Consider the following 8,915-nt stretch of genomic DNA (forward strand, 5'->3'; position numbering starts at 1 on the left):
GTCTGTGGGAATCCAAGAACAAAATTTGTGATAAAGCGAATTTTTGATCCATTTTTTCCACCCAAAAAATGCATACCAGATCGCAGAGTACCCGTATTCCTGCCCGTGAGAACCAGGAGGAAGCCAATCCATCCCATAGGTCTGGAAAACAGCCTAGGGATAAATCCACCACCAGTTCTCATGGCGAAGGAACAGGCCGCTCCAAAAATCGTCCCACTGAGTCTTCCCAGCAGCCTGATTTGAATGAGGCTGTCAAGCTGTTCTTGGCTGAGAAGCAGGATGAGTTCTTAGCCTTCCTGCAAAAGAGCCAAGAGCCGAAGACGAAAACGGAGGATTCTCCTTCCTCATCCAGACATGAAAGTCACTACCGCAGTAGTGCCGTGTCTTCCAGGAAGAAGAATCCTCAACCCCGACATATTCCTGTTCCTCCTCGGTACCGGAATCACAGGAGAACTCAATCTCCTCCATACCGACGAGATATCGGATTCGCCGTGTACGGAGCACTGAAGACTCCGTTCTCGGACGATATCACCCGAACTCCCCTACCACAGAACTACCGAACTCCGTCGATGACTTACGACGGGCTCGTGGACCCTCACGATTTCTTGGGGCGCTATCAATATAACATGGCGAACCAGGGTCTCAACGAGGTCCACATGTGCAAGCTGTTTCCCGAGCTGCTCATCGGGAACGCGAGAAGGTGGTTCGATAGCCTCCCCCAGGGCAGCATCAGATCTTACCGAGATCTAATGGATGTCTTCCACAGGAGGTTCTTTCAGAAAGCGGAAGCCCGAATCACTTCGGCTCAGCTGCTTTCCATTCGTCAAGGTCGCGACGAAAAAATCAGCGACTTTATGACAAGATTCCACAAGGAATGCCTGCAAGTAGACGATCTCAACGATCTGCTTGTCATCTCGGCATTCCAAAATGGAATCCTGCCCGGAGCTCTCTACAGGAAGCTCGTTGAGTGCGGTCCGCAGACAGCTCAGGAAATGTGGGACATTGCGGACCAGTACTCCCGGGCCGATGAGGCAGACCGTCGCAAACGGTCGTTAGACAGCTCATCGTCCCGAGGAGACAGGAGGAAGCCCGATCATAGCGATCAGGGACATCTTCGCCGAACTCCTTTTGGCGATCAAGGACATCCTCGCCGAACTCCTTTTGAAAGGATTCAAAGGACTCCGGTGCAAGACAGATTGGGACCCCGTCTCAATCCCGAGAAGCCGTCCGCTCAGTTCGTACCGCTGAACAAGCCGAGAGCGGAAATTTTCGAACTGCACTCTGACCTGTTCGAAAAGCCAAAGCGGATGACGAAATCAGCCGCGCGCCGACCCCAGGATAACTACTGCTCCTACCATCAAGACCACGGTCACGATACCGAGGAGTGCAGAAACTTGGCTGCAGGTATCGATGTTCTTGTGAGGGCAGGGACATTGCAAAAATACCAAAGCAAGCAGTCAAAGAAGAATAAGAAGCAGAGAGGTGCGAACTGCGCTCCTCAGGATCCCAAAAAGCAGCCGGATCCCGAAGACGATGACGAGCCGCAATATGATGGAGTAATCCTGACTATTGACGCTCTCCCTGCTGGGAAGACCAAGTCGTCCCTGAAGTCAGAGCGCAGAGGCTCCAATCGAGAGGAGCCAACGCATAAAAGGCTGAAGCAGGACGAAGTGATTACGTTCTCGGATGCTGATCCCGTCCCGGCCATCTCTCCTCACCAAGACGCCATTGTCATCCAAGCCGGAGTGGCAAACAAACTGATCCACAGGGTGTTTGTGGATACAGGAGCGTCGGTCAGCATTCTTTTTAAAGAGTGCTTCGACAAACTAGAAGTGGACCCAGCTCGGCTCAGTCCGGCTCCGCTTCCTCTGAAGAGCTTCGCCCAGGAGGACACCCGCCCTGAAGGTATTATCAGCCTTCCGATCACGGTGGGGAAAGCGCCTACTAGCTCCAGTACGATGATTGAGTTTTTCGTGGTGAAAGCTCGGTCCCCGTACAACGTCATCCTGGGAAGAGACTGGCTCAACACAGTTCGGGCCATTTGCTCCACTTATCACCTCACCATCAAGATCCCTACTAAAGGAGGGATAGCGGTCATCCGAGGTGACCAAAAGAGAGCAAAGGAATGTCTGCAAATTGCGCTTAGAAGTGCCGAGCATTCAGATCGGCACCACCAAGCATAGCAATCACAGCAGCCGGAGTCAGAGGCAATGACCGAAGTCATACCGGAGCCGAATTCGATGACAGTTCAGCTGTACGAAGACGATCCATCCAGAACGGTTAAGATCGGCTTCGCGGGAACGCCTCTACTTCGGGAAAAAACCATCCAGCTCCTCAAGGAGTACAAAGACGTCTTTGCATGGTCTCCGTTGGACATGACCGGAGTGCCCCCCGAGGTAATCACTCATCGTTTAAATATTGATCCTTCGGTCCGGCCGATAAAACAGAAGCAAAGACTCTTTGCGGCAGAACGAAGTCAAGTCATCCATGACGAAGTCCGTCAATTATTGAAGGCGGATGTGTTATTCGAAGTGAAGTATCCTTCGTGGGTGGCCAATCCTGTCATGATCAAGAAAAAGGAAGGAGGATGGCGGATGTGCATAGATTTCACCGATCTAAATAAGCACTGTCCCAAAGATTGCTATCCCCTTCCGAACATAGATAAAAAAGTAGAAGCTCTGATAGGCTTTGAAATTTTTTGTTTTCTTGATCTATACAAAGGATACCATCAGGTTTTAATGGATGAGATTGACGCTTCAAAAACGGCCTTCATTACTGACTTCGGCATTTTCGCTTATAAAAAGATGCCATTCGGTTTAAAGAATGCCGGAGCCACCTATCAAAGGATGGTAGACAAGCTTTTTCGGCACCTGATTGGAAAGGAGGTCGAAGTGTATGTTGACGATATAGTCGTCAAGAGCAAAAGCACCTCGGAGTACGAGCACAACCTCAAGTCCACTCTCAACGTGCTCAAGAAAGCCAACCTCAAACTTAATCCCCAAAAGTGTACCTTTTTGGTAGATTCGGGAAAGTTTCTGGGTTGTTGGGTTTCAAAAGACGGACTCAAGGCAAACCCCTCAAAAGTTCAAGTCGTTCAGAACATGGCAATGCCGAAGTCCATACATGACGTGCAAAGGCTAACCGGATGTCTAGCCGCACTGAGTCGATTCCTTTCCCAAGCAGCCGAAAAGCAACTGCCGTTCTTCAAGGTGTTGAAAAAGGCACCAAAGTTCGAGTGGGGAGCCGAGCAGAAAAGGGCCTTTGACGAGCTCAAAAGTTATCTAGCCGAGCTTCCTATTCTCTCTGCTCCAACCGAAGCCGAAGTACTATTCTTATACTTAGCGGCATCGGATCAAACCATCAGCGCGGTGCTTGTACGAGAAGAAGGCCTAAAGCAGCTTCCCATCTATTTTACAAGCCGAGCATTAAGAGGTCCAGAAACCAGGTATCAATCTCTGGAAAAGATTGCTCTAGCATTAGTAAATGCAGCAAGGAGACTGCGGCCATACTTCTATGCTCACAAGGTATGCGTCTTAACTGATCTGCCACTCCGGCAAGTGTTGACCAAACCAGAAGCATCAGGCAGAATCGCCAAGTGGGCTATAGAGTTGGGAGAGCACACAATTGAATATCTACCTCGGAAAGCCATCAAGGGACAAGCCTTGGCAGATTTTCTTGCAGAAGCCAAGTTCGATCAAGCAATTCCTGTTATTGCCGAACAGAAGAATTCTGCCAATGCCGAACTAGCACAGCCCTTGGAATCCGAAGTAGAGCCGCCGGACTGCTGGAGCGGATTCGTAGATGGAGCTTCAAACAAGATGGGAAGTGGAGCTGGTATTTTACTTGTCGCTCCCGACGGACACGAGGTAACCTACTCACTTCGTTTCCTATTCCCCACTACTAATAATGAAGCCGAGTACGAAGCCCTCCTGGCCGGACTCCAGTTAGCGCAAAGTCTGCTCGTCAAATCTCTCAAAGTCCATTGTGATTCACAAGTCATAGTAAATCACATGTTGGGTACAAGTGAAGCTCGTGACGAGAGAATGAAGAAGTATTTGGACAAAGCGCGAAGCATCAGCCGAAGTTTCTCCTATTTTCGGATAATCCGCATTCCTAGAGCGGAAAATAGCCGAGCAGATACCTTAAGTAAGTTGGCCTCAGATCCGAGCTCAAAGGCGGAAGAATTAATGCATCGAAGCATTGATGAAGCCGAGGTACATTCAGTATCCAGCTCGCCGAACTGGATGACGCCGATCTTGCAGTATCTGGATCAAGGACAATTGCCCGAGGATAAGAGAGAAGCTCGGAAGATCACGTGCCGAGCACTTCGGTACGAACTTCATGAAGGAGTCCTCTTTAGAAAGTCTTACCTCCAGCCGTTATTGCGGTGCGTAGGACCAGAAGAGACGGACTACATCCTCAGAGAAGTTCATGAAGGATCGTGCGGTAGCCACATCGGAGCCAGAGCTTTAGCTAAAAAAGTTCTGAGATGGGGATATTATTGGCCAACCATGGTACAAGAGGCAGTGCAGCTCGTCAAGAAGTGTACGAAGTGCCAAATTCATGCAAATGTCCCAAGGATGCCGCATACCGATCTATACACTATGCAAAGCCCTTGGCCTTTCATGCAATGGGGCATAGACATAGTGGGACCACTTCCTCAAGCTCCTCGGCAAATGAAATTCCTTATCGTTGCCGTGGACTACTTCACGAAGTGGGTGGAGGCCGAACCACTAGCTACGATAACGAGCTCAAAGGCATTGGACTTCGTCTGGAAGAACATAGTGTGCCGATTTGGCATACCCCACATCCTCATCTCGGATAATGGGACTCAGTTCACCGACAAGACGTTCAAGAATTGGTGCCAAGAGCTGAACATTCAACAACGGTTCACTTCGGTCTCCCATCCCCAAGCAAACGGACAAACGGAAGTAACGAACCGGATTCTGGTGAAAGGGTTAAAAGCTCGGTTAGAACAAGCCAAAGGACAATGGGTAGAAAATCTCCCTCAAGTCCTATGGTCCTACCGAACTACACCCAAAACCTCCAACGGTGAAACTCCGTATAGTCTGGTGTACGGCACTGAAGCCGTAATTCCGGTGGAGATCGGCGTACCCAGTCCCCGAACTCTAAATTTCTCCTCAGAAATGAATGACGACGGACTGAGAGCAGAACTAGATCTCGCCGAAGAAAGAAGAGAATTGGCGTGCATAAAAGCAGCCAAGTATAAGGAGCAAGTAGCCCGGTATTATAACCAAAGGGTGAAAAAGCTTCAATTTCAAGTGGGAGATCTCGTCTTGAGAAACAACGAAGTAAGCCGAGCAGAAAAGCTGGGCAAACTCGAACCCACATGGGAGGGTCCATATCGGGTGTCAGAAGTCCTCGGCAAAGGGTCTTATAAATTGACTCACATGTCAGGAGAACAAGTACCCCGAACATGGCACGTCTCCAACCTCAAGAAGTTCCACTTGTAAGAGACAAAAGTCCGGTCAGTCCGTCTTGTGTCTAGTTCGGTCATAGGGGTATATGTTTTTATTTGTTTGTTTCTTACTTGTACCTTTTACTTGTCGTTTTTAAAAAAAAAAAAAGGTTTAAAGTTTTTTTCCTTCGTCTTTTTCATTTTTTCTCTATGTGTTTTGTCTCTATGTGCTTGTCGTCTCTTACAAATGGTACCGAGGTATATCGTTCTTTAAAGACTGATCCCCTTTTTAGATCGATTATTAAAGACTATTGTGAGTCCAAGCTTCTAAGGAGGATATAAGACCACAATTCAGCTTAACAAGCAGTCCGTCTGAAACGAACTGCAATAAGCCAACGATTGTGAGTCCAAGCTTCCAAGGAGGATACAAGACCGCAATTCAGCTTAATAAGCACTTCGTCTGAAACGAACTGCAATAAGGGAAAGTCCGATCCACGCGATAAACCTCGCCGAATTAGGACGACCAAGTTCGGTCAAAGAAGTTTACCTCATAAGACCGGGGACGACCACGTCTAGACAAAGAGGTTTACTGCATAAGACCACTTCGGTTAACTGGGAAAGTCCGATCCACGCGATAAAACTCGCCGAATTAGGACAAGGGAAAGTTCGATCCCGGCGACAAAAATCGCCAAATTAGAACACAAACCAAGTCCGGTCAAAGATGTTTATTTCATCAGACCAAAGACGAGTCCGGTCAAAGATGTTTATTTCATCAGACCAAAGACGAGTCCGGTCAAAGATGTTTATTTCATCAGACCAAGGACCAAGTCCGGTCAAAGAAGTTTACTTCATAAGACCAAGGACCAAGTCCGGTCAAAGAAGTTTACTTCATAAGACCGAGGACGAGTACGATGAAATTTTTTCGCTAAGCTGTAAATACAGTGTTAGAAGCGAAAACAAAATTTCATTTTTCAAATCTTGTTCGGCATACAACTCCGCTACCCTACAAAATGGCGTTACGCTATTACAAAGGACTATTCTACTGTCCAGGGTTGCTGAAGTTAAGCCACCTATCTGCAAAATCCTCTGGAAGCCGAGTTCGGTTGTTCCGAGCAGATGAAGAATAAGCAGGTCGACGAGATGCTATCCTCGACCCAACGCCTCTTCCCCGAGCCCGAGAAGTCCTAACACCTCGGCGATGAAGAGTCTCTGCAATAAGCATCTGCTGATCTTGCTCGCTCATAGTCACAACTCCTCGGCGAATTTCAGTCCGTCTCTGTCTTGACGATTCCGGTTGCTCCTGAGCCCGTTCTCGTCTTGACGTTTCCGGCTGTTCCGGAGTTCGTTGTTGGCTGGGAGTAGGATTTTGAACAAGGGAACCAGAGGTTTGATCTGGAGTGCGAGCATCTGTCGGCGCGATATGCCGAAGGAATCTTTCTATGGAGGGGCGCCGAGAAAGAACAATGTTGTACCGAGAAGCCCAACGCCGCAGTGATGTCACAACTTGTTGGCAAGCCGGGCTCTCCAGCACATTGTTCATACGGAGTACATGATATTCCTCCCACAGTTCGTCAACTCGACTCTGAACATCTGATATGGTCATTCCCCCGCGCACACGGATGTAATCCTCATACGCAGTCCTCTCAGCAATGGCCGTATTCAGCTCGGCCTCCAGATCTTTCTTATCGGACTCTAAGTCCTTGATATCGGCCTCCAGCTTCACTAAACGAGCCAGAAGCTCGTCATTCTTCGTCTGATCGGCTATAGCTCTTCTCTCAGCTTCGTCCAAAGCCGAAGAGTACAGCCGTTTCCAGTGAAGTATCTCCATCTCCTTGGGTACAAAGCAGCTATATTAGTTCGGCAGCTGTACCGAGCAGATAGTAAAATACAACAGGAATAAAGGCGAGTACGAAAAGCTATACGAAGACAAGTGTAGAGAATTTTTCATTCACAAGGAAAATTTTTTACACTAGGGCTTCAAGGCCATTTTACAAGGAAGAAACTAGACTAAGAGAAGGGAGACGAAATCATACTCCGCCAGCTTCGTCTCCGGCTCCTCGGTCTGGTACAGCTTCTTTCTCCTGGGCTACCTCAGCCTCGGCCTCGCCTCCTGCCGGCCTCGCCTCCGCCTCCTGATCGGCTTCCTTCTCCGGATGCCCGGCCTGATCGACTTCGGCCTCCCGCTCCAGCAGCTCGGCCTCACCCTCTCCGTTGTAAGTCGAAGCGGGTGAAACGGGTCCCACGGAGGCAAAGATAGCCTCCAGGTTCTCGTCCCGATCAGCTCGACAACTCCGGACTCGGTCTGCAGAAAGCAGGACTGAGGATGAAGCGAGCTCCTCAAGGAGCGGCAGATTCTGAAGCCGAGCTGCTATCTCTCGGCTGTACAGAGGCAGCACGACGTCGGCCCCCTGATCGCCCTTATCGGTAATTAGCCTTACCAGACTACCGACGAAGGCCGAGAACTGGCTGCTCAAAAAGAGTTTCTCCGTGTAAACACGGAGAGCCTCCCCCTGGGCAGCCACATCGGCTGCCTCCTTCTGAGCCTCCCGGAGCTTCGTCTGCTCTCGCAGGATGATGAGCTGGTTTTTGGCTGACCGAGCTTCATCCTGAGCCGAGATCCTAGCAGCTCGGGCCCTCTCAAATTTGGCCTCAGCCTGTTCGGCCAGACTACGAGCAAGATGCAACTCCTTCTGCATCTCCTCGTAGTCGTGGGATGCTTTGGAGAGCTCCACGGAGACGAGCTTGGCTCTCTGAAGATGAACAAGAAAAAAAAAAAACTCAACAGAATGGCCATCAAAAAATGTGGAAAAGAAGCCGAGTCAGAAAGCTTACCTCCACAAAATTCGTCGGCCATTGAAAAGGCTCAGGGACGTGTTCCGGGATGTCTGCAACCACCTCGGAGATGACCAGCTCTTTCCCCGGCACTTTTGGGGACTCATGAAATTTCCCCTTCCCTTTAGCCGAAGACGACTCCGGCTCTTTCGGATCCGAAGAAGAGGTTCTTTGCCTCTTCGGATCCTTCTCGGCTTCAGACGCCGAGCGAGGGGCTCTCTGCCTCTCCGGCTCCACAAGCTCGGAGGACTTTCGGATAGCCTTGTTCAGCATATACACTGCCAAAAAGCAAGAAAGCAAGGTTAGTTTTCTTCGTTAAAGCAGTAGAGCATAAAGATAAAGAGAAATCCTCACCCTCGGCCTCTTCGTCCGAAGACGAGATGTCGAACACGACGTCGCCCTTGACGAGCTCAGACTCCGTGTATTGTTTCCTAACTACGGGAATCTTGTTGAGCTCGCCATCGAGCTCGTCCAACGGTTCAGGCCGAGGATGACGGATAACGGACTTCGGCCCTCTCCAGGGAAAACTAGGAGCCGCGGTCCTATCATAGTAGAAGAAGCGGTTTTGCCACTTCGGCCACTTCGTTTTACAAAAGGCCCTAAAGGGCTGTACAGGGATCAAGTAAAACCAAGACCCCTTCCTCTTAAATTGAAAGAATTTAAG

This window comes from Salvia splendens, chromosome 3, assembly GCF_004379255.2.
Source record: "Salvia splendens isolate huo1 chromosome 3, SspV2, whole genome shotgun sequence".
Classification (NCBI taxonomy): Eukaryota; Viridiplantae; Streptophyta; class Magnoliopsida; order Lamiales; family Lamiaceae; genus Salvia; species Salvia splendens.